The sequence below is a fragment of the Pinus tabuliformis genome, chromosome 3_1 (genome assembly GCF_031772625.1).
Source record: "Pinus tabuliformis cultivar Carrire ecotype Pingquan chromosome 3_1, CPIR1, whole genome shotgun sequence".
Lineage (NCBI taxonomy): Eukaryota > Viridiplantae > Streptophyta > Pinopsida > Pinales > Pinaceae > Pinus > Pinus tabuliformis.
Window position 1 is genome coordinate 169,647,575 of NC_142301.1, and position 24,874 is coordinate 169,672,448.

The window sequence follows — 24,874 nt, forward strand, 5'->3', positions numbered from 1 at the left end:
TCCCATAAATATTGTATTGGGCAATTTTACAAAGTCGCGATTCTAAGTTATTTGGGACAAGAAAGATGGGTGGAACCCTTTCTTGGGGCGGCTTTCTGAAATGTCACTCGATTTCTTCAAATTTAGGGGCAGTTTCTTGAAGTGGGATCTTGATTTTTCAGCAGGTTATTCACAGTCGGTATTCCAATTTTTTTTTTCAATTCATGTGTCGTTTTGGGAATTAGATACCCTCCGCATGAAAGGCGTGAGGAAAACGACGATATTTGCTATGGTTCTATGAACCGAGACCCTCTGTTATTTGTACGCAATCAGGACTGGAATCGCGCAAAGACTACAAAACATTTTTCTTGGCCCTTTGATAGAAAAGATCCCTCAAATTTCACAGGCAAGAGCAGCAGCCGCAGACCTTAACTTGCTAGATTATGAGATTCCTTTCGCTGAGCACACGGACAGTTCCAACCGGAGACAGTTTTAATGCACTGCATATTCAGAACGATGATACCAGCTGCGTCCTCCACAATTCTTTGTCAGGCAGCGTTCACCAATCCAGCGACGTATGGAGTTATTGACAACTATAGAAGACAAGATGCTGGCTTGACAGGTCTGGAGAAATGCAAAGGCGTTTATGCTAGAGTAGGAAAATGACAGAGATGCCAGAAAGAGCACTTGCTTAATCAATTGGGCATATGTTTCATCTTTTTTTACAAAGTTGAAAGGGAATGACAGCTAGCAGAAACCCTAACGCACAAGCGTACAAATGAAGAATCACAGGCAGCTCGTAAAGCTCCAGCATCTGCTCGGGGCTTCCGTATTCAGGGCTGAAATTGTTCGCCTGCTTCTTGGTGAAATTCCAGAGAGCAGATTATGTCAGGACAGAGGCAGCGACAGAACGACAGAGTCAGAGAGCGTTTCCAGAATGCAGTCAGGCAATTATGTTTAGCTCAGTGAGCGCAGAGTGCAGACAATGATTAAAAATACCATATGGCAGAGAGGAGCAGCGAACAGTCACCTTCTGGCAGACGTTTATGAACAGCGAATGTTTATGGACAGACGGGTCAGCCAGAGACCAAAAATAGAGACCTGCGGATTTCAGAGGTCAGAAATGTCGGGATGGCAGAGCCAGCGCGCCAGGGCTTTTAACGCACACATTGTTGTATTCATTCAAACGCACCGAAAATTGTACATATGCCAGCACAAATATATATAAAAAATTCAACACCAGCACATAAATTAATCAACCAGCAATATTACCAAGAGTTCACGACCCACATAACATTAATGGTCAATGCATAGGTCAGGTGAGAGAAACACAACAAAAGGTCACAAGCAAACAGTGACTCAAATATGAGCAGGGCCAGAATTCGTCTGCTCTGATACCATGTTAAACACACATGGGAAACATAGAATAGGAAAGATAAATCATGTGAGTTCATTTTTTTATTAACATGAGATATACATTTATAGTACAATACATGACTCTTGGGTTTCAGATCCCAAGGTCTCTTGGACTGCTTTTGTCCATTCGGCTTCCACACTAACCCATTTAGGATTAGGTGTCCAACATGCCTCCTATTGATGATTGCAAGGTAGTGCAGAGTTACTGTAATTTGTGAATATGTACACAATTAATGATGAATTCCTTTCTAGTAGTTCCTTTCATTTGCAAAACTCAATTTCCCCTTTAACTCAATGGCGGCGAGGGAGGATTGACTTATTGTAGCTCATAAGTCGATAGGAGTTGAAGAATGGATGGGGATGGAGCTTTGGATATCTCTAAACTTGTTTTGTTGTTTGAGGAACTTGTTCACTTATTGGTTGAGGGGAATGTGTTTGCATTTAGCTTCATCCACTCTATTAAGAAGGCTAAGCTTTCCCCTAGGAGAGTAAAGAAACAAGTAGTGGTTCATAGTGCCTTTTGTCTTCAATATTCAAAGAACCCTAGGTACTGAAAGGGACTAGTAACACATGCGATGTTGATCAAGAGGAGGCCTCTTAGATAGATGAGTACGGTGGAGAGTTGCAATGGGGATTGGTTGGGTTCAAAAACTTCTCGAAAGCCCCTGAATGCTCATGAGGGGCATGGGACACGTAGGAAGTCTATAGGACCCTAATGTATGGAATATAAACAAATTAACCTCTTATTCCTTTCTAAATTCACCTACGGATTAACTGTCACTCTTATTTTATTGTAAGATATTGTGGGTGCATACACACATCGTGTTTTTTTTTTTGGTGGGGCGGGGGGAGAGGTCATGTTTTTGATTGTTCCTGTTTCCAAAACTAGCACACATTTTCATGTTTCATGCAACTTGGGTTGAGTGTGATTGAACGTCTTTGAGGAAGCAAAGGAGTCCAACAATGACACTAATAGTGGCATGCGTAATGATATTGAAGCACTCTTGTAGCATTAGGAGAAGAAGACCAAGAATGGCATTTATTACTGGATCTTGGTGAATGGCTTGATCCATGTTACTTTTTATTTCAATTCTAATATCATCTAATATTGTTTTTCATTTATATGTATAAAAATATTCAAATAGAAAGTGTCATTTGTAACTTTTATGTCAAGTTAGATTGTGATGTATGGATGGGTCATATTATGATGTATGGATGGGTCATATTATGATGTATGAATGTATGTATTATTGAGATAATGTGGTTACTCTGCACTAAGGCCACGTATTGATCCACTTTTATGGAGCCTAGACATGGGTACCTAACTAACCCATTTATTGTACTTTCTGTATTTAACTAGGTCAGAGTAGTAACCCTCTTGAGGTTAGCGCCTTAACCTTAAAGGATGTGTGTAAATACAAAGTTAGACTCCTCATTTGTGTCATCTTGTAGACTCGTACAAGTGAATTAATTCATTATTTGCCTAGGAGCACCTCTAAACAATTCGCTGTACTTGTGACATTTTTTTTCCTGTTTTGCATGGTTGATTGTTCTTGGATGAGGATATGGTATGTAAACATCTTTCTTGTCATCTATATTATGGGTTGTTATAAATATGTTGGTGTGATGATTAAATTAGGGTTAGTTGAAGAGATTACTAAAGATCTACCATCTTCTTATGATTTCAACATGTATTCACCTATTTGAGTTTCAGTTTGGATAATTGGATATATCATTGTGTTTATTTGTTATTATTCGTACTCATGGATAACCATACTTAATTTTACTTTTTTCTATATTCAAGTGGGGTTTCCTTATCCCATACCTTGCTCTATCATCCTCTTACATTTGTTGGGAAATTTGTTCCCTTGTTTGCCTATTTGAGACAAATTGAGACAATTTGAAATCTTCCAAGATATTTCAACAAGGTAAATGCCAATGATGATTCCACAACAAGAATATCAATGACCTTATGCCAATATTACTCAATAGCAACAATCAAGAGATGCTCAATTAGATTAGAAGCAAGAACACTTAGGTTTTTAATGCCAACAAGAAAGATAATATGAGAGCACTATTCACCAAGGTTCTTATATCAATTTGAATGATGGAAACAATTATACTTTAAAGACAAGAGATGTGACTTAGATCTTTCAACATCCAATGAACTCTTAGATTATTTCACTTAGGCAACCAAGATCATTAGATTATGTGCTTTAGGGAGTGAGCTTGCAAGATATGAAATTTAGTCAACTCACAACAATAAATATGTTAGTGCACTTGAAACAATCATAAGCCAATTACAAATAACTCATTCTAGTGTAAATATACCAATGAAGCAAGAACAAATATGAACACTTTATGTTCCTTGTGATATTATGATATTCAGTGAACCACAAATTAATTTTATAACAGCAGTAGACAAATTACAAGAACAGTGAACTTCCAATGTGTGTGCTAACTTGTGTCAAAATGTGTCAAACAATTCCAAAATGCCAAGCCAAATTTGCCAATGTGAAATTATGAGTTGATTAGCCCTTTTATGATCCAGATACCACTGTTATATCGGACTTCTTATGCAGAGATGACAGTGACCAAAACTCATAGATTCATGGCAAATTATGACTGCCCAACTTATGCAATTTATTCTTTTGATGTATCAAGCAACTTCTGAATTGAACTTAGACCAACTTAAGGTGTCTTTTACCACTGCTATGAATTAGTTTACTTGCTGAAGCAAAACAGTGAGGAAACAAGGGTTAGGAGATCAAAACCTTAGGCCTTAGGCCTTGAAGTTCACTTACCCAACTTGCCCAAATTTTGTCAATGACCGGAACACTTGCAAACACTCAAATTTGTGCCAAATACCTCTGCAAAATACACCAATACTCAGTCCAGAAATCAAATGATCAAACAGAGACAGAAGGAGGGTAAAAGAGGGCAAGGGAAAGGCTTGAGGGAAGGGGCAGCAAGCCTATTAGGCTAGGCCTAGATAGGTCGGTGACGAAGGCCTAGATAGGTCTACGACTAAGGCCTAGAGGCCATATGGGCCTCACGACAAGCCTTTGGAAGGCTGCCGCTACCCTAAAGGAGGGGCCAAGAGGCAAGACGGGGTTGCTGTGAGGCAGCAAAAGAAGAAGAGGGGTTGGGAGAGAGGGCCGAGAGGAGGAGAAGGCCTAGGCCTTCCAAGGTCTGCGACAAGGTTCCAAGGGGAGGCCGAGGCCTTTAGGGCCTGTGGCCTAAAAGAATGTTGAATGAATTAATTTCGAATGAGCAAACAGCTCAATCATAATACAGAGATATTTACAATAATAGAAACATCAGGTTTCTATGTAGAATATAGAAACACTCAGTTTCATCAAAGAAACTGCTAAAAGAATATAAATAGCAACAGCTAAAAGGAATGAGCATTAAATGCTAAATAGGAATATTCTAATATATTCTAATACCCTCCCTTAATGCTCAATCTATTTACAACACCAATAGACCCTCTGAATTTTACAAATTTATCAGGACCAAGAGGCTTGGTGAAGATGTCGGCAGGCTGCTCTGTTGTGGGAACATATTGCAACTGAACTGAGCCATCTTCAACAAGCTGGCGAATGTAGTGACAATGAGTTTCCACATGCTTTGTGCGTTCATGAAAGACAGGATTCTTGGCAAGTTTGAGCACTCCCTGATTATCACAAAACAAAGAAGTAGGCCCTGTCTGGGAAACATGCATATCTGCCAGCATACGTCGAAGCCAAACTGCCTCACAGGATGCCTTAACTGCTCCTCGATACTCGGCTTCTGTTGAGGAGAGAGCCACTGCCTGTTGCTTCTTACTAGTCCAAGTAACAGCACCGGATCCTAGATTAAACACATACCCAGCTGTAGATTTACGGTCATCAACCGAACCGGCCTAGTCAGAATCAGTGTAACCACTGAGAATAGGATTGGAACTTCGAGTGTATAGGAGGCCATAATCAGAAGTGCCACGCACATATCGTAGCACACGCTTTGCTGCTTGCCAATGATCAGCTTTAGGAGCGGACATGAAGCGAGAAATGTAGCTTACTGCAAAACTGATGTCAGGTCTGGTAGCAGTAAGATAGATGAGACTGCCCACTAATTGCCTGAATAAAGTTTCATCCACAAGGGGAGAGGATGACTGAGCTGAAAGTTTGAGCCCTGGTTCCATAGGAGTCGTGGCCGGTTTGCAATCCTGCATTCTGAATCTGTCCACAAGATTTTTGGCATACTTGGACTAAGAGAGAAAGATCTGATTTTCAGTCTGCCAAACTTCAACCCCCAGACAATAATGAAGAAGCCCCAAGTCTGTCATCTCAAAAGTTCTGCATAAATCTTGTTTGATCCCATGGATCAAATGTGCAGAGCTGCCAGTAATGATAAGATCATCCACATAGACAACCACAAACAAGATATCATCACCAGTATGCTTGATGTACAGGTTTGCATCAGAAGGGCTCCGCTGAAAACCCTGATCTGTCAGGTACTGATCAATTTTCATGTACCAAGCCCGAGGAGCTTGTTTCAATCCATAGATTGCTTTAGCTAACCGACACACTTTCTGTTCTTGACCAGCAACCTTGAATCCTGGAGGCTGCGTCATGTAGACTTCTTCTTGGAGATCACCATTTAGGAAAGCACTTTTTACATCCATCTGATGAACTTTCCAATTGAACTGAGCTGCTAGGGCAAGAACAAGCCTTATGGTACTCATCTTGGCTGTAGGAGCAAAAGTCTCCTCATAGTCGATGCCTTCCTTCTGTGAAAATCCTCGAGCCACAAGCCGAGCTTTATACTTGTCTATGGTTCCATCAGCTTTGTATTTCACTTTATACACCCATTTGCAGCCTATGGGCTTTTTGTCTGCAGGAAGATCAGAAAGTGTCCATGTGTGATTCTTCTGAAGACTCTGGAATTCGGCTTCCATAGCCTGTTCCCACTCAGATGTACCCTTAGCCTCTGAATATGTTTGAGGCTCAAAAGTACTGTGCAGGTTAGCCATAAGAGCAAAATTGACTGTAGACTGTTGTCTGCTCTTATGTCTAGAAGTTCTGCCTTCAAGGAGCTCATCATCCCGGAGATCACCAATGGTTTTAGCCCACCATTTTGGTCGAAGAGTAGAAGAAGTAATAGCAGAAGTAGAGGAACCAATATCAGGAGGAGGTGGAGGAGACTCAAGAGCAATAGGGGCCGCAAGAGGAGGGTTATTTTCTGGAGGAAGCTCAGATAGAGTATGATCAAATACTGATGCTACATCATCCCTCCCATCAGGTGGACCGACCGGAAGAAGAACACTGTGAGGCTGATCCTCAGAACACTGCTTAGAAGAAGAAGACTGAAAAAATCCTCTGTCTTCATCAAATACTACATCCCGACTGAAGCTAAGACGACCAGTGGCTATATCTATCAGCCTATAGGCCTTGTGATGATCACTGTACCCTGTCATCATGAGTTTCTGGCTTTTGGAATCCAACTTAGATCGCTTAGCAGCTGGAATCCAAACATATGCAACTGAGCCAAATACTTTGAGATGACTGATCTTAGGCTTTTGGCCAGACCAAACCTCTTCAGGAGTCTTCCCTGTAACAGCCTGAGTGGGTGATCTGTTAAGAAGATAAACAGCAGTAAATACTGCTTCAGCCCAGAATTTGTTTGGAACACTCCTGTGTTGTAGCATGGAATGAGCCATTTCAACAACTGTGCGATTGCGACGCTCGACAACACTGTTTTGCTGAGGAGTGTAAGGAGTGGTAAATTGACGTTTGATGCCATGGATATCACAGAAGTTGGCAAACGCTGAAGAACAAAATTCCCCCCCATTGTCTGTCCTAAGGGTCATTATGTTACAACCAGATTCTTTCTCCACTAAAGTTTTAAACTTCTGAAAGGTACTAAGAACATCAGATTTATTTTTTAAAAAATATACCCACATCTTTCTACTGAAATCATCTACAATAAGTAAAAAATATTTGCAAGCAGTGATAGAAGCTGTATTCATAGGTCCGCAAATATCAGCATGAAGTAACTGAAGTACCTTAGATGCGCGCCAAGATTCTCCTTTTTTGAATGAAGACCGATGTTGCTTTCCCGCTTGACAGGCGCTGCATACCCCCAACTGCTGAGTCTGAATATCAGGTAATCCAGACACAAGTCCCTCCCTAGAGAGCTGAGAGAGATACTGCATATTGAGATGCCCATATCGCTGATGCCATAGAGTGCTGATAGGAGAAATACGTGCTGCTAGAGCCACTTTTGGAGAGTCACCGGTGTCAAGTAGCCTGCATAAACCATGATCTTCTAGGCCAACAGCAACTGTTAAACTAGACTCCCTGTCAATAATGGAGCACTTGTGGGTACTGAACACTACATCAAGTTGAGGAGAATTCCTCATAATCTGGCTGACAGATAGCAGATTAATTTCCATACCAGGAACATAGTATACATTCAGAAATATAAGTGTGCGCCCACCAGACTGAATTTGAACTGTACCTCTGCCCGCTACTGTGTACTTTTCACCTCCGCCAAATACCACGGAATCACTGAAAGGTGAGAAGTCAATAAACCAGTCACGTCTGTGAGAAAAATGACGTGATGCGCCAGAATCAATGTACCATGCAGAGGAAGGAACATGATCTGAAGACCTTTTAGCCATAAAGGCGTAAAAGGCAGACTCTGTCTGCTCGGAATGTTCTGCAACATTTGCTGTCTGATGTGGCCCTCCCTGTTTCCTCTGTTCAGAAGCAATCCTCTGTCGGCAATCTTTCTTCATGTGACCGAACCTGTGACAGTAATTACACTGCACACTTTTCTTCCGAGCAGGATCAAAAGGCTGAGAGGAGCCTTTCTGCTGAAAGGACTGAGAGGACTGATATTTTGCAGAAAATGCATTTTCCGAGGACACTGATGAAGCACTACTACCAAACTGCTGTTTCCACCGATCCTGCTGCAGAAGTTTGGTACATAAATCTGGAAACTTCAGATCAACATTTGTGGTGGTAATGTTGAGCGTTTCAATGAAGTGTTCATAAGATTTTGGTAGACTTTTCAAAGTAATGACTACCATATCTTCCTCCTCCATGGTCTGACCAATGGCTTCGAGCTGATCTCGAATGTCTTTAATTTTGTTGAGATGTTCCTGTAAAGACATATGTTCGTCCATCATAATGGAGAACAACTAATTTTTGAGAAAAAAAGCTCTGCTTTTATCAGATGTCTCATGCAGTTCTTTCAACTGTTGCCAGATTTCAGCAGCTGTCTTGCCAGAAGGGATCTGTGGTAACTGATCATCAGCGACAGAGAGCTTGAGAAGCATAACAGCCTCTCGATTTCGATCATCAAATTTATCTTGATCGGTCCCGGCTGTACCGGGACGAAGCTCTTTGCCCAAAATGAGTTGATCAAGACGCCTGTACTCAAAAATGGTCAACATTCTTTGTTTCCAAATGTTATAGTTGCTGCCATTAAAGCGTTGATTTCCTTCTAACATCAGATTGGTAAGTGTGGCCATTTTCCCAAAGAAAATACAGAAGTCTGACACACAAGAACAATGTAGCTGCCTGTTTATCCTGATGTAAATTAAAGAACAGACTTTGTCCTGCTAAAAAAAATTTTTACCCAGCAAAAATATCTCTTCAGTCTAAAACAATAGTAATACTGCTAGCACAGAATACAGTTCTGAGAATACAGTTTCCCACAAGAGAATGCAGGTCTACCACAAGTGTATACTGATGCAATAAACAGATGTCACAGGTCTGAGTTTGTAATGAAGGCTGTCAGGATCACAAGAGAAAAAAAATTCCGCTGATTGGTAACACACTGCCGGCAACCAGAACCACAAATACAGCAAATACAAATATTGAAAAATGGACCCACATGTGCTGTCTCAGCTTCACGTTTCTGCTGATTGGTAACACACTGCCGGCAAACACCACGGATATATACGTCTCAGGTATCAAATTGGCCCACAAAACAAATACGAAGATCTAAACAAATACGAGGATCTAAACAAATTGGGCCACGTGAGCTATCAGAGCTTCACGTCACGTCTCAGGTATATACGTCTCAGGTATATACGTATATATATTTCACGTCACGTCTCAGGTATATACGTATCAGGTATATCAGCGTTTGAAATATACACAGGTTTGAAATTTGTATCCACGGGTCTCAAATATGTATCCACGGAATGAACCACGGGTTTCAAATATGTATCCACGGGTCTGAAGTATATATCCACGGGTTTCAAAATGTATATATTAACCACGGGTTTCAAATCACGATTTCCGTTACACAGGTCTGAAATATATATCCACAGGTGTCAAATATCTATCCACGGGTTTCAAATGTATATCCACGGGTTTGAAATTGCACGCGTATCCACAGATATCCACGGGTTTGACAGCGTTTGAAACTAAAACCACGAATTTGCCCGCAGATCGAATTTTCAAACCACGACTTTGACTTTCAAAAAAACAAATGAGTTTTGAGAGAAAACACCTGGATCACGATTGCTGAGGAATTCCACGTTGTGGTCGAGTAGCCGCCAGGCGAAGAAGAAGATAGCCGGATTCACGATTCCAAGCAGACTGGCTAGCCAAAAAAAATTCCGCTCCCACGAAAACAGTCACCGCCACAAAGTTATTTCCTTAAAAAAAAAAATCATGCAAGGGAAGAATCCATTTCTGTATCGAGATGGACGACTGTAAGCTTTTATCACAGCGAGCAAAGCCGAGGCTAAGACTCAGTGAAGGCTGCCTGGCTTACAGAGGCTCGACCTTAGAAAGGACTCAAGAGATTACGATGCAGAGAGAATTACCGTTCAGGAAATCTCTTAACCTTGCTCTGATACCATAAAAGAATGTTGAATGAATTAATTTCGAATGAGCAAACAGCTCAATCATAATACAGAGATATTTACAATAATAGAAACATCAAGTTTCTATGTAGAATATAGAAACACTCAGTTTCATCAAAGAAACTGCTAAAAGAATATAAATAGCAACAACTAAAAGGAATGAGCATTAAATGCTAAATAGGAATATTCTAATATATTCTAATATGGCCAAGCCTAATAGGCCCAAAAAACCCACAGCCAGGGCTGAGGTCTCTAGGGCTTGCGGTTAGGGCTGGAAGGCCTTGAAAGGGTGACAACATCCCTTAAAAGGGCCACGCTAAGGCCGCAAAGGCCAAAATAGGCCTGTAGCCTAAGGCTAGAGGGAAAAAAAGAGTAGCGATTAGGGCAAGGAAGGCTGAACAACTAGGGTGGAGGAGGACACTGGGCCTAGAGGCCTCAAAAATTTTGAAACTCTCCCCCAAAATTCGAATTTGCTTCAGATCTTCAATTTCATTTCAATTTTTTTCAATTGTTGGCCCTGCAAAAATTCTAGAGATTAAGTCTTACCCTCAAGGGCCTAGATCTAGCGCCAACCCAACAAATTATCTTGAATCTCACGTGCACAAATAAAAATACAAGTGCCCAAAACCCCAATATATACAAAAATGTAAAACCCCAAAACCCCAAACCCCAGCTGCAAAACAAGGGCTAGAAAATAAAATTTATTTACAAAAAATTATTATAAAAAATTAATTTGCAAAATGTACAAATATAGAATGCTTCAGAGATTTTGGAAGAATTTTTTTTAATAAAATTTTGATAATGGCTTGATGTATTTTGAAAAAATAGATATTAACCACAACCTTAGTGAAATAAGAAAATCACATAAAATATTCAAAGTCCAAACAAATTTAGCTTGTGCCCACCGTCTTTGAACTTTGAGCCGAAGGGTCGGGGAACCTGCAAACTCTATATATTTTCTTAAAAAAAATCGTTAGAACATACAATGAATTAGATCACCTAAGATAAGTCCAAAACTTACCAATATAATGTTCTTATCATCTACAAATGGAATAACGATTAATTGAAACACAATATAGGAAATCACATACCCAACACATACTACAGATCAATGAGACAAAGACACCATGAACTTTACCCCAAAGTTTTTTATTACGAAGTTCAAACATTCCCAGCAGAACAGTGGCTTCACACCAATGTTTACAAAATTACATTAGACCAAAGATCATAATCATCATGATCATGATAGAAGAAAAATGCCTTCTATTTATACAGAAATACCTCCAAGTGGAAAATAACGGCTAGCTGGCTTTATCCCCATTAAAATAATCTCGACCATTGATAAATCTTTGATTAAATTTTAATTTGCTCGGTCCCCGTTAAAATAATCTCGACCGTTGATAAATCCTTGATAAATTTTAATCTCGACTGTCGAAAATATTTAGTTTCGAGGAATTTTCGAATTTCTCATTAAAACCATTTTTTATTAGTTAAAAAATAATTATTTTGAACTAATTTCCTCAAAAATTCGACTTTGACTTAACCACCAAGGTTCAAGGGTCCAAATTTTCTTGAAATTTCCAATATTCCCTTGGTGGGGGACCTCCAAAAATTAAATTCTTTTAGACCCACGAATTTTTCCACTTGGAGAAGTTAAGCTCTCTAACATTTAAATTTTGACTCTAAATTAATTGATTTTCTGGCTTAGGATTTAATTTTATTTTGTCAGAAAAATTAATTAATTGACACTGGAGGGGATTAATTATTTTTCCACCCTCAATTATTTTAGCCATGGTGTCTAAGTATGAGGAACCATGCACTAAAGTATTTTTTACATAGGATTTTACAAATTCAACCCACAAAGGGGTAATACCCGTTTGTTATATACCTTCATAAAACTTACCCAATTATGCGACACAATATGATCTAGTAGACCAAGTGATTTGTAATAAAATAATTTAACCAATTCGCTTAAATTATTCCCAAGTTACTTTTACAACCGGCTCGACTAAAACACTAGGATTCACCGAAGACTTTGATGATAAATTCCACCCTAGCTTTGGGGTGACATTGGAGAGAAAAACTCTACCGATCATCTGTGTTTAGAAACACAAATAATTAGTGAGACGAAAAACCCCCTAGGATGAAATTCGTCACCAAAATCATATGCTTACCTAGGTTGTTACATAATTAAATGGTCGTACTTGCATCATTTACATTACAAATTTACAGAATGGGTTTACAATGACATGATAGATTACTGGTTGATGATTCAGACTTTGAAAAAATTCCCTCAAGTCTTTGGACACTACTTCCTTGGAATGTTGAAAAAATGGGTGGAATAGGTATAAAAGCCGAAGACATCTCTACAGATAGGAATAACTTTTAACCCTGGCTTAATTAAGTCTTCCTCCTCTAGATAACCATATATTGCGCCAGACTAAGAGCCTCTTTTCAATTCTAGTATATAAACAATCCCAATTCTTTATTCCATGGTCATTAGGTTCTTATAAAAACCCTAAATACTTCAGACCATCTCGCAGTTCAACTTGTTGATATGGAAATAATTGAGAAAAGAATCTATCATCCTCATAATTCATCCCCACACAAGCTATAAATGATATGCCTAGATCTATTTTCATACCTGTAGCAGTGCAGTGTAGGTATATCATCTTCTTAAGCTTTAGAGCATCCCTTCTTGATCCATCACAAAACAATAGTATGTTATCTACAAATCAAAGATGGGACAAATGGAGATCTCCTAATCTTAATGCATTTGAAGGAAACAATCCTCTTGGCCTCAAGCACATATATACAGATATTGTAAAAGAACATGTTACATTATATTACAATATATAATATATTATATGCTATTTCTAAGTTCTTTAGTTGACTTCTATGAAAATGGGATCATGATAAGAATTAATTTGATCCTGATTTCTTATATGTTTTGTATGTTTTAAGTTTTAGCTTTTCTCAATTCTAGATTTACATATAATATGTGTGTGTTTGTATTACACACACAAACTGACAAACATAGATTTTATAAGTGGTTTCTGCCTACATGCACCACAAATCTTGGAAACTTGCTTGTGTGTGTGTGTGTGTGGGCATCTGATGAGACCTAGTCTAGTGAACATGTACTGTATTTGTACATTTATGTCAACAATATTGTTCTCTCTTTTGCATGGCTTAGTCTACATTGATCACTTACCCACTTTATTGCATTTTATTGGTGATATGGTCAAATTTAATATGGATGAGTGCACATATAAGTACAGTTTGTTGGAAATAATACTGAGAGTGGGGGGGTGAGTTAGTATTAGCAAGTCAATAATATTTCATTTCCATATTTTGATTCATATACGCTACTTCAGTTAATGAAACTTGCGTGTATACGCAACTGTATATAAGGCAACTAGCGTATACCCTGTAAACTTATAATTTAGTTAATTTTTCATAAGTTGATCTTTAATCTGTGCATCAGAACCATATAAACAGTAACCAGGAGCAGTAAAAACAGAACAGACAGTCACACACATGAACACAAGATATAAGGTGGAAACCCAATGTGGGTGAAAACCACCTACTGCAATCGTCTTTATCTTTCTTTTAATAAGAAACTTCTTTTTACAATATCTTGTACTGGTGCAGTCTTATATCAGTATGCAGGCTTCTATCTGTAGAAGGCTACAACCTTCTCTCATTCTCCAACTTCCCCTAGAAGGGAGCTACAACCCCCTAGCTCTTGTACTAGCTGATGTACTAGTACATAGGTGATGACTTACAGAAGGTTTCAACCTTCTCTTTTCTTCCAGGGACCACGTTTCATAAATTTTCAAATTGGATCCATCATTAACATCAATCAAACGTCAAATATATCTGCATTAACCTATCTCCTTTGCACCAACCAAAAATTGAATCAAACAATCACTTATCTGAATGCTGTAACCAGAATACAGTAACAGTAACTAGAACCCAAACCAGAACCCAGAACACTGCAACAACAATCAGAGGTAGCTAAAGCATATTTTATGAGGTGTATGCTACTCCAATGTGATGAACCTGCGTGCATACGCACTTGTATCAAGGCAAACCTGTGTATACGCACTTTTTGAAATGCTGAACTAGCGTGTATACGCGCCTTTGCTATAATGAACTTGCGTATAGATTTGTAAATGATGATTTTAACCTTTACAATTATTCAGACATCAGTTATACCTAGATCATCATATTACAGATTACAACATGCGCCAGTTATTCAGATAAAAGATCAAAACCACAGAAAGATATTTCTCTTCAAGCCTTAAGATCTTGACCCATCAATAGAACTTATGTCTTTGCCTAATGATCTTCACCTCCTTTTATAGTCTTGGGCTTTGCTCAATAACATGGTCCAAAACCACTTAGAATCAATACCTTGGACCAAATACCTAGGGTCAACACTTCGGACAAGATACCTTGGACCAATACTATGGATCACAGTACCATGGTCCAAATACCATAGACCAAAACCAAGTTTTCCAACATGTACGCGCCTTTCATTTCGTGAAAGTGCGTGTGTACGCTCATACACGCATTTTGGTCTGCGAACCCACGTGGACACGCGGCTTGGTCAATGGGAACCTACGTATACCTTTCTTTCTTCATTCTGTGAGCCTGAACTGTGATCTGTCATCTGTGAGAGCTGCTATTAAGGACAACACCTGTGTCATAGCGCCAAATTTGTGTCATAATGCCAACAATTTCCCCCTTTGGACTTGATGGCAACCCCAAGTCACTCTCCCCCTTTGGACTTGATGGCAACCCCAAGTCACTCTCCCCCTTTGTCATCAAGGGCAAATGGTTATGTTCCCCCTGAGTACATGCTGAATTCTCTGATGTGCTGAAGTGTGCTGTCCATGCTCCCCCTAACTGTAAGCAAGGTTTGCAAAAAGATGTTCTACAAGAAGAACATGACTCTATACATCATAAATGACCTTCCTATCACCAAAGACTCATACATACATCCATCTCCCAACCAAGTGGGGATATACCAAGATTGACTCATCCACCCAACCAAGTGGGGATATACCAAATGTTTATACATGACAGAATAAGAACATTACATCATCCATCCCATGCATAGTGGGGAAACAAAATAGGTCGTTACATGACCTTGATAATAAAAGATATACAAGACATAGAGACCAAATATCTAAAACAAGACCATGATAGTCATCAGCAACTATCATCAGCAGCATCTGTCAATCACCATCCAGACTAGCAACCATGATCTCCCCCTGAACCTGTTCCACTTGAAACAAAACAATTGTGAATTTGTACCAAGATCTTCTAAGATAATGCCAACAATGCATTATTATAAGTATATGCTCCCCCTGAATTTGTGCTAGATGATCACTGTCAGACCCATATCAGACCCTTTTCATCCCGACACTGGCCCACTGTTTATCATATACGCGACTGTATCCATAGCAACCGGCGTATGTACGCGGATATGCTTCATAAAACTTGCGTACAACCACTTTTCTCTGAAACAGATAAGTTTCAACAGCAAGATGATGCATATGCACTTGTATCAAGGCAAACTTGCGTATATGCACTTTTTGAAATGTCGAACCAGCGTGTATATGCGCCTTTGCTATAATGAACCTGTGTACAGATCTGTAAATGATGATTTTAACCTTTACAATTATTCAGACATCAATTATATCTAGATCATCATATTTACAGATTATGACATGCGTCAATTATTCAGATAAAAGATCAAAACCACACAAAGATACTTCTCTTCAAGCCTTAAGATCTTGACCCATCAATAGAACTTATCCTTCATCAAGCGCTCATGTTCATCCTTGATTTAGATCTAACTGTGCACCACAACCCAATCACCTGTATACTAGATCTTGCTTTTCATTATATATTCAATTCATAAGTGTCTTTGCCTAATGATCTTCTCCTCCTTTTATAGTCTTAGGCCTTGCTCAATACCATGGTCCAAAACCACTTAGAATCAATACCTTGTACCAAATACCTGGGGTCAACACTTCAGACAAGATACCTTGGACCAATACCATGGATCATAATACCATGGTCCAAATACCACGGACCAAAACCAAATTTTCCAACATGTACGTGCCTTTCATTTCGTGAAAGTGCGTGTGTACGCTCATATGTGCATTTTGGTCTGTGAACCCATGTGTACACGCGGCTTGGTCAATGGGAACCTGCGTATACCTTTCTTTCTTCATTCTGTGAGCCTGAACTGTGATCTCTCATTTGTGAGAGTTGCCATCAAGGACAACACCTGTGTCATAGCGCCAAATCTGTGTCATAATGCCAACACAGTTATGACAATATCCTCTCATGCTTGCATTCTGACTGTACTGTGCTTTTCTTATGTGTGATAGATAATAAGATAGATAATTTTATTAAGGTCCAACAAACAACCTCTAAAGTAGGCCAATGGGACTAGGAGAGTACATCCAGTGTAGGCACAAAGTGTTAGTGTCTTTCTTCCATTTGCTAGTGTTGTGCACATATCAATTGGTATCAATTCATGATCTGTACTTTTTTATTTTTTCCTTTCACCTTATCTCTTTTAGGTGACTTTATTGGAGACATGTTCAAACTTGATCACTTTTCCACAATTTTGTACTCTATATATTTCTTACTGCAAATGAGTGTACATATACGTGTATGGTTCCAGCAATATTCTCTCATACCTGCAAGCTTGCTCTTTTGTGCTTTTCTTGTGTGAGTATCTTTCTTCTATTTTCATAATTGTGCATATATCAATTGGTATTAGTGAGAAATGATTGTGGCCTGTAGATCTAGTCACCTCTTAAGGTTTCCATCTCACACCATTACTAGATTGAATACCGGTGGGTTCTTACAATCGGGGGCCCTAGACCTTGGCTCATTGTGGTTTTCACTTTTCAACTTCCACTAGATCTACTCCAACCACCAAAAAATCGTGATGTGCATATATTTTCACTAGTGTGGCTGATTACAATCAAACTGCAAGATGCAAAATTTTGACTCCATTTCCAAATTGGGGTCATAATAGTGATTTTGTGCGGTATTGTAGTTGTTATGCCCTCAAGTGGTTGACTTTTCATACATATCAAAGCCCTATCTTGCAAGGCAATTTTTTCTTTGCTTAGGAACTAGGTTGAAGTCTGCCATCAGAGGCCAAATTTTATGGCATATCTGAATTGGTATGATAATAGTGATTTTGAAAAGCATTGAGGAAGTTACGGCTTTTAAAGTTTTATGTTATGATTTTGTTCAACCTCACTTGGAGTCACAATCCTTGTGGAAAAGGGAGATCCATATGTAAAATTCGCTTATTTTTTTTAGAAACCCTAGATCTACTTATGTTGCTTCATGGCATACTGACAGTGACAATTAGATTTTTTGTGCAAGATCTAGCATAACAGCAAGATGCATTTGCACAACCACCACAGTTTCAAATCCACATTTGGGAAACCATGATGGTCATGTTCAAGACCATGTAGCATGTTCTCCAACCATCGTTGGTCTCTAATCAAGAGATCCTTACTCCTATGACTTTTTTTGTAATGTCAACACCTTTTTCCTGTGTTCATGATCTTTATTTTGCTCCAACATCTTGTCCCTCACCTAATTTTCTTCATGCTGACCCCTGCATGCTCGACATATCACATGAGCCACAACAACCATCACTGCAGTTTGTTCCTGTGCTGTCTCTTTCCCAAAAACACAATTCATTGCTAATTCTTGACATTGCCAACACATCTTTGCAGCCTCAGACTGCTACAACTCCACCACATGGCGAGCAGTGGCATTTGATACACATTTGAATTTGTCTCTGCACTATACTCTCTAGTTGTGATGCCATCGATGAACCTACCTCTTGTTCTTTTGGAGTTGTTTTCACAGCCTTCTGTTCTCTTTGCATTGTTCCATCCAGTTCATGGGACCCTCTAACCTCAACAAGGAGGATGTATTGTACCACACCATCTAATCCATAGCATTGTCCCACCATGGAGAAGGATCCAGTGCACTTCTTGTGTCCATGCATTGCAACTATGAAATATAAAACATTGATCTGGTCTAAAATGTTGTTTCAAAAAATGTTTTCAATAATTCTGGAAAATCATCAAGTAGAGCATTCTTTAACTGTTTCAACTTCAAGGACTCTTTTTAACTGTGACATGGCTGTCTGTCTAAAGACCCCAACTACACCAGTCCCATGGATTTTTTCATCCTTCATTAGAAGGGCTGTACCCCAACTACAACAAAAATCAGGGGCATTTTCCTCTTAGTAGGGAGGAATTGATGAGGCTTAGTCCAGTGAAGATGCGTGAACATGTATTATATTTGTATTTTACTATTTTTCTATTTTGTACTTTATCCTGTCTCTTTAGGGTGACTTATTATAAAATATAAAGTGATAGCTCCCTCATGTTATTGTATTTTATTGGAGTTCTAGTTGAAACTTGATTACTCTCCCACAAGTTTGTATTCTATATGTATTTCTTAATGGAAATGAGTGTACATGCATGTGTAGAGTTCTGATAATATCCTCTCATACTTGGATACTTTCTTTCTTGTTCTTTTCTTGTGTTGTGCACATATCAGCATCCAGACACAAGCCCTGTAAACTTAGGTTTTCTCTTGGAATAACCAGTTGTGTGAGCTGGGCCCATTCCACCTGATTTTGTTTGAAGGCCTCAAGTATGGGCCTAATGAAACACATACCTCATTCCTTGTTGGCTTCCGGTGGGTGTGTACTGGGAATATTGCTTTTGGTTCTATTTGGAATTTTAGATACTATATAGTTAGATGTCTTTGTGTTTCTTGCTGTCTTGTATTCACAAACAATTATGACTTCACTTTTAATTGACAAGTCGCCTATCTTTATATGTTCTGTTAGCTTTCCTTTGTGGGGGCACAAGAACATTCTGGGTTTCCACTTTTCTACCTGTTCCATTGTTTTCATATTAAGCGCACTCTGCTATTTTAAAACATTATCCTTATCATAGTTTTAAAAACTGGAACCAGGTTTTGAACCAGCCCACCTATCTAACCGGGATTTGAACTGGAATTGGATCGAACCAGATTCAATGAACTGGATTTGAAAAGAATACATTATGATTAAATAATTATTTTTTAATGAAAAATTATTTTTAAGATTTCAAACCATGATTCCAAATCATTAGAGACAAAATATGAAAGTTTGCTCATCTATATACCATGTAAGGGTGAATACATCAAAATGGCACAGAGTGCAATACATAACAATGACAAAACACAAAATCAATGAGGCTCTAAATGGCCTCTAGAGTCCAAAAACAATGCTACAAGCTACTGGGCCATTGGCCTACTACAAATAGTTGATCAACATGATCACTCATCAAACTTATCACTAATTCACCACTCTAGAAATGGGATCATTAACAAGAGCTACATAAACATCATCTGGCAAAAACTCCCTGGACTTGGATTCCTCAACCTTATAATATGGTAGAAATTGAAAATGATTAACATGCCTAACCAATGATTTTGGTTTGAATGAAGGGTTCATCTCTTCAACCTTGTAATATGGTATAAAAAGCTTAACATGTCTAACCAATTATTTTGGTTTGAGTGAAGGGTACCTTTTTGTTAAGGCCATCGCAGAGGAATTCAACAATCAATACCACCAATCAACAATCAATATCTCCAACATCAAAGTACATAAAGGATTCATGCTCTTGATTAAATGCTAATCCCATACCTTCATACATGATATAATTCAATGAAAATGGCGCAATTCTACCAATCCATAAATTCTTCCTATAATTCTGAAAACTGTTAAGTCTACTGGATTTTGAGTGGCATATGAATTTTTATTTTCTCCATATGAAGTCTGATAAGGTTGGAACCACTTTCAAACATCCTGAAACAATTAATGCTAATATTAAAAATTTCCTTTATCTTTCCTTTTCATTCCTTTTTACTTTAAGAATTTAACATTACCATTGCTTGCCAGTATTGCTAGGGTTAAGTTTGGTTTTCTGTTTAGGTTTAGGGTTGAAGAGGGGGAGGGTTGGTTTTATGGGCAAGGGAGGCTGTTTTGGGAGGGAAACAACCCTTAGTTTCCTCCAAAACCAATTGGAAAACCTGCCACTATAGACTGCAGATTCCCCCCATTCATAGGAGATCTGATCGGTCCAGTTTGGAGGAAAACCGGCCGGTTTGGACTGGTTGGTACCAGTTAGGTACCAAACTGGTACCAACCAGTAACCAAACTGGATTTTTCTACTGGTTTGTTGGCTAAAGGTTGCTGACTGGCCAGTTTGACCAGTTACCGGTCAAACCGGCTGGTTTTAAAAACTATTATCCTTGTACCTTCCCTAGTTCCACTGCTTCTTATATTGGACCTTCTCCTCTAGTGGAATATGTGATTAGTGACATTTTTTTGATGTCTTTGCTCTATCTTTTACATGTTATATCTCCTGAATCAAGATACTCCAGGTTTGGTATCTAACTGGTACCAATTGGTCTCCAAACCAGATTTTTCTACTGGTTCATTGGCTGAAGGTTGCTGACAAGCCAATCTGACTGGCTGGTTTCACCGGTTACTGGTTCAAACTGGCTGGTTTTTAAAACTGTGATCCTTATACCTTCCCTGGCTTCACTGCTTCTTATATTGGAACTTCTCCTCTAGTGGAAGTATGTGATTAGTGACATTTTTTTGATGTCTTTGCTTTATTTTTTACACGTTATATCTCCTGAATTTTGATACTCCAATCTTTATAGTACGATAGCATGGCTTCCAAGACCACCTTTTGTCTAGAATAAATACCTATTTTGTCCTAATAAAATGATTCTGGAGCTCCTTTGCTCTGCTAATTTTTCAGTACCCTCTGGTGGATATGCGCTATCTGTATTATTTGTCTACTAATAGTCTAATATAATGTGCCATTTTTGATATTCCAAAATATCCACTTTCAGGTAGGAGAATTGCTATCAGAAGATGAATAACAATGTTCTCTAAGTGCAACCCATTTTGTTAAAGGTTTTCTGCCTTCCTCTGATGCAATTAGAGTGTTGATAAGATAAGACATGTAGAAATTTTGTGTCTTGACTCAACCTGGTTTCAAGTTTTGTGAAATCACATCAAGTGTAATGCCCAACTCACATGTTTTGTGCTACTGTCATAAACATTAATATTCTCAAACATTGAAACACATGAGCCTACTCTACTTTTCACTTTTGTTGAGAATAATACAAACAATCACACAATTTTTGACACGAGATTTTTGGTCTAATGACCCCCGAAAAACCCCAAAGGTAAAACCCATGTGAGAGAGGTTCTTATTTCTGACAGAAATTATTACAACATTTTTTACAGCAATTAATGCAGACTTATCTCATAGGAAATTGTGCCCAGATTTCCTTGATTTTCATGCTATAGCTGCCTCTTTGAATTCTGTGCATGTATGTCTTGATTTCTGTGCCTAGATATGCTCAGAAATTAATTTCTGACAGCACCCTTGAAATTTGTGCCAGCTGCATGAATTTCCCAGTAGAGAACTCCCTCGAAAATCATGCTCACTCCCTTGATTTTTGTGCTGGTTTGCAGCACTGATAGGCTGCAATAAATGCCTTGTTAGACATCCCGAATTCTGTGCATGCCTCCTTGAAAATCATGCTGCTCTGACAGCAATCAATGCTGCCCAGACTGCCTCTAAAATCATGCCCAGGCCCTAAAAGTTCTCGCTGCCCTTTCCTCGAATTCTTTGCCTGTTCTCAGCCTTGGAATTCGTGCCTATTGCTGCTGTCCTTTGCTGACCTCCTGCTGTGGTAGCTCTTTCAGCCTCCTTGTCTCCTCTTCTCCAAATCTCATGAGGAATGCATGCAAAAATGGTGCATATTCTCCATGAGTTCCCTCTTTGTTCTCTCATAATGAAGAGAGACCTAACCCTAATATCCAATGGCCTAGATTAGATCTCAGCCATTGAGATCAAGGGTGGGAATTTAATTTTCATTGACTCATAAGTCACTTTATCCCCTAAATCCCCTTTTAATTAACTCAAAAAAAATCACTTTATGACTTTGTATCATAAAGTCACTTTAACTTTATTTCTCATAAAGTTAAGTCAAGGGGGTCATGTTAGGACACTTTTTCCTAGGCTGGATACCAAGCCTTAGGAACACTTGACCTTGGTACACTTTTTCTAACAATATGATAAGCTTATTAATGTCTGACAAATGATAACAAATAGGTCAACAGAACTGCAAAGTACATCCGTAATAAAATACATATTACAAAGTGGAAAAGCGAAGGCCGCTCCTAGAAAATCATTATATACTTTTCAATTTTCACAGTTTCAGTTCATGGTTCATTTTTCTCTCCTTGTGAACGTTAGAGCTGTATGTCCCAGACCAATGTCATAGGATTTGTCGAATTTGAACCTTGAGGTTCAAAATTCGGTGAATCCCAAAATAAATTTCAGATTCGTTCAGGTTCACCAACCCTGAAATCTGAACCCGAAAGTCGAACCTGATTGAATTCGAACATCAAGTCAAACCTGATTGAATTCAAACCTAATCGAATTCGAAACTCAAGTAGAACCTAAAGCCGAATTTCATAAAAAAAAGTGAAGTTTGCACTTATGGACTATAACTGCTTAAACATTATTGACTTCGTTTTTTAGATTTTGAAATTTGAATATGTTCTCCATAATTTTACAATATAGTTGTATTGTAATTTGTACGTTAAATTTTGATTATGTTTTAATTTTGTGATTTTTTCAGAGATTACAAGTATTTGAAGTTTGGAAATTATGCCATTTCTTTTTGCATTTGCAAACTACTATGGTGTATGTTTATATTTAAGTAATTTCATTGATAATTAGATGTTACTATGATTAATTTATTCATGTATGTTTACAAATCAGAATTCTTACTTGTGTTTATTCATTGATTTTGATTATATATATATATATATATATATATATTGAAAAACATGTTTAGTCGAACTAAATGCCGAACTTCATATGAACATCATCGGAAATTCGAATTTGAATCGAACTTAATCATTGCAGAACTCGAATTCGAACCCGAACCCTGTGACAGTCCCAGACAAATCTGTGGTACTATTCCGTTTTAGAAAATCAAAACTAACAGGCACGGTTTATCTGCCCTTGTTTAGTAACAGTCAGTGTAAGCAAGCCTTTGTATTTGTGAGCTTTATTGCAATTGGATGCAATAAGATAGGCTAGAGGGAATCTACCTTTGTTCAGTTATGGATGGAAACATGGATGAAATTAGAAATTCCAAGTTTTTCTTTTGCATTCTGTGTGCATCAATTGTACATGTGATTTTTTGCTACTTTTCTGAAGGCATTTCAAGTCTGCTCTGTTTGTGAATCTGAGCTCTCGGTTAAGAAAATGACACTTGCTTGAGAAGCTATCTTTGCTGTTTGAAACCTACTCACAAGTTTAATGATTCTCCATGATTCTTTTCTTACTCCTTCAACTAAAAAGGCGTGCAGGGTTTTTAATTATATGGTTTTTGTAAAATTCAAAAAATATTCTGCTTTTATGGACTCTGTTGTTTATTTTTATTTTGTTGGAAAAATAAATGGTATTTGGGAAGTGCTATCCCAGAATGTTGTGTGCATTATATGTGACTAGTTGTGGATTTAGATGCATGTATGTGGTATTATGTCCAGCTGAGGACTGTTAATTTCCATTAAACCTAGTACTGTTAAATTATTAACCTAGCAGAAGCGAGATCTATAGAATAACTTACACAACTAGATTCTTAACATTTAGCGGAAGCAAAAATAGAATAACCAACCTCATAAAATTACACATATTCTTTCCAGCAAAGTTTTTCATTAATAATCCAAACTTACTTGGGCTCCCATTTTAGGATAATGGCCCAACTGAGAAAACACATAATAAAAAATAAACCTGGTTCTAATGCAGTGGATCTGGCCTAGACCGGTGCTCGATCTTCTTTGCAGATCTAGATCTCTAGCCTCCCCACACTCGCTTAGACCCCACACAGCACTCACTGAGATGCCTATCTCAATCTTGTGCTACTATAGCGTGTCTTTCTCATTTCGCTGGCCTTGATTTTATAACTTTACATTGAGCTAAATCCCTAACCCTAATCTTCAAAGTGATTGACAATTGATATTAGATCTCACCTCACTTGAGGCCAACAATCGAGATTAAAACATATTCATTAAAGTAATATACTTTACTTTCTTAAGTTTTTTAGCTCAATAAGCCAACATAGTAATATGTGCTTTTCCTAAGTTAAAATCTTAGGCTAAGTTACATTAATAATCTTGCTCACACTAGAGCAAGTACCTAAGGAGACTATCCACATTAGGCCTATGCAGAAGTACCCGCCCGAGCTCCAAACATCAACAAGGACCACAATTTTTTTAGGAATACATATTTCCTTGGTTTGTCTTAATGAAACGTTTTTATTTTGTTATTATTATTATGTTTTTGAATTTTTTCCCATTCATTCCTTTCTATTTTGCTCACTTAGAGGCTAGAAGAGGAAAAGTTAATATTTGAAATTGCATAGCAAACATTACTATTGAGGTAAAACAAGGGT

At 38.3% G+C, this 24,874-nt stretch overlaps 1 protein-coding gene across 1 annotated transcript in view; it reads left to right on the forward strand.

Annotated features, from left to right (window-relative positions):
* Positions 1-24,874, forward strand: part of LOC149186335 (ubiquitin carboxyl-terminal hydrolase 3-like) — a 110,740-nt gene that overhangs the window by 24,322 nt on the left and 61,544 nt on the right. The window lies entirely within an intron of this gene.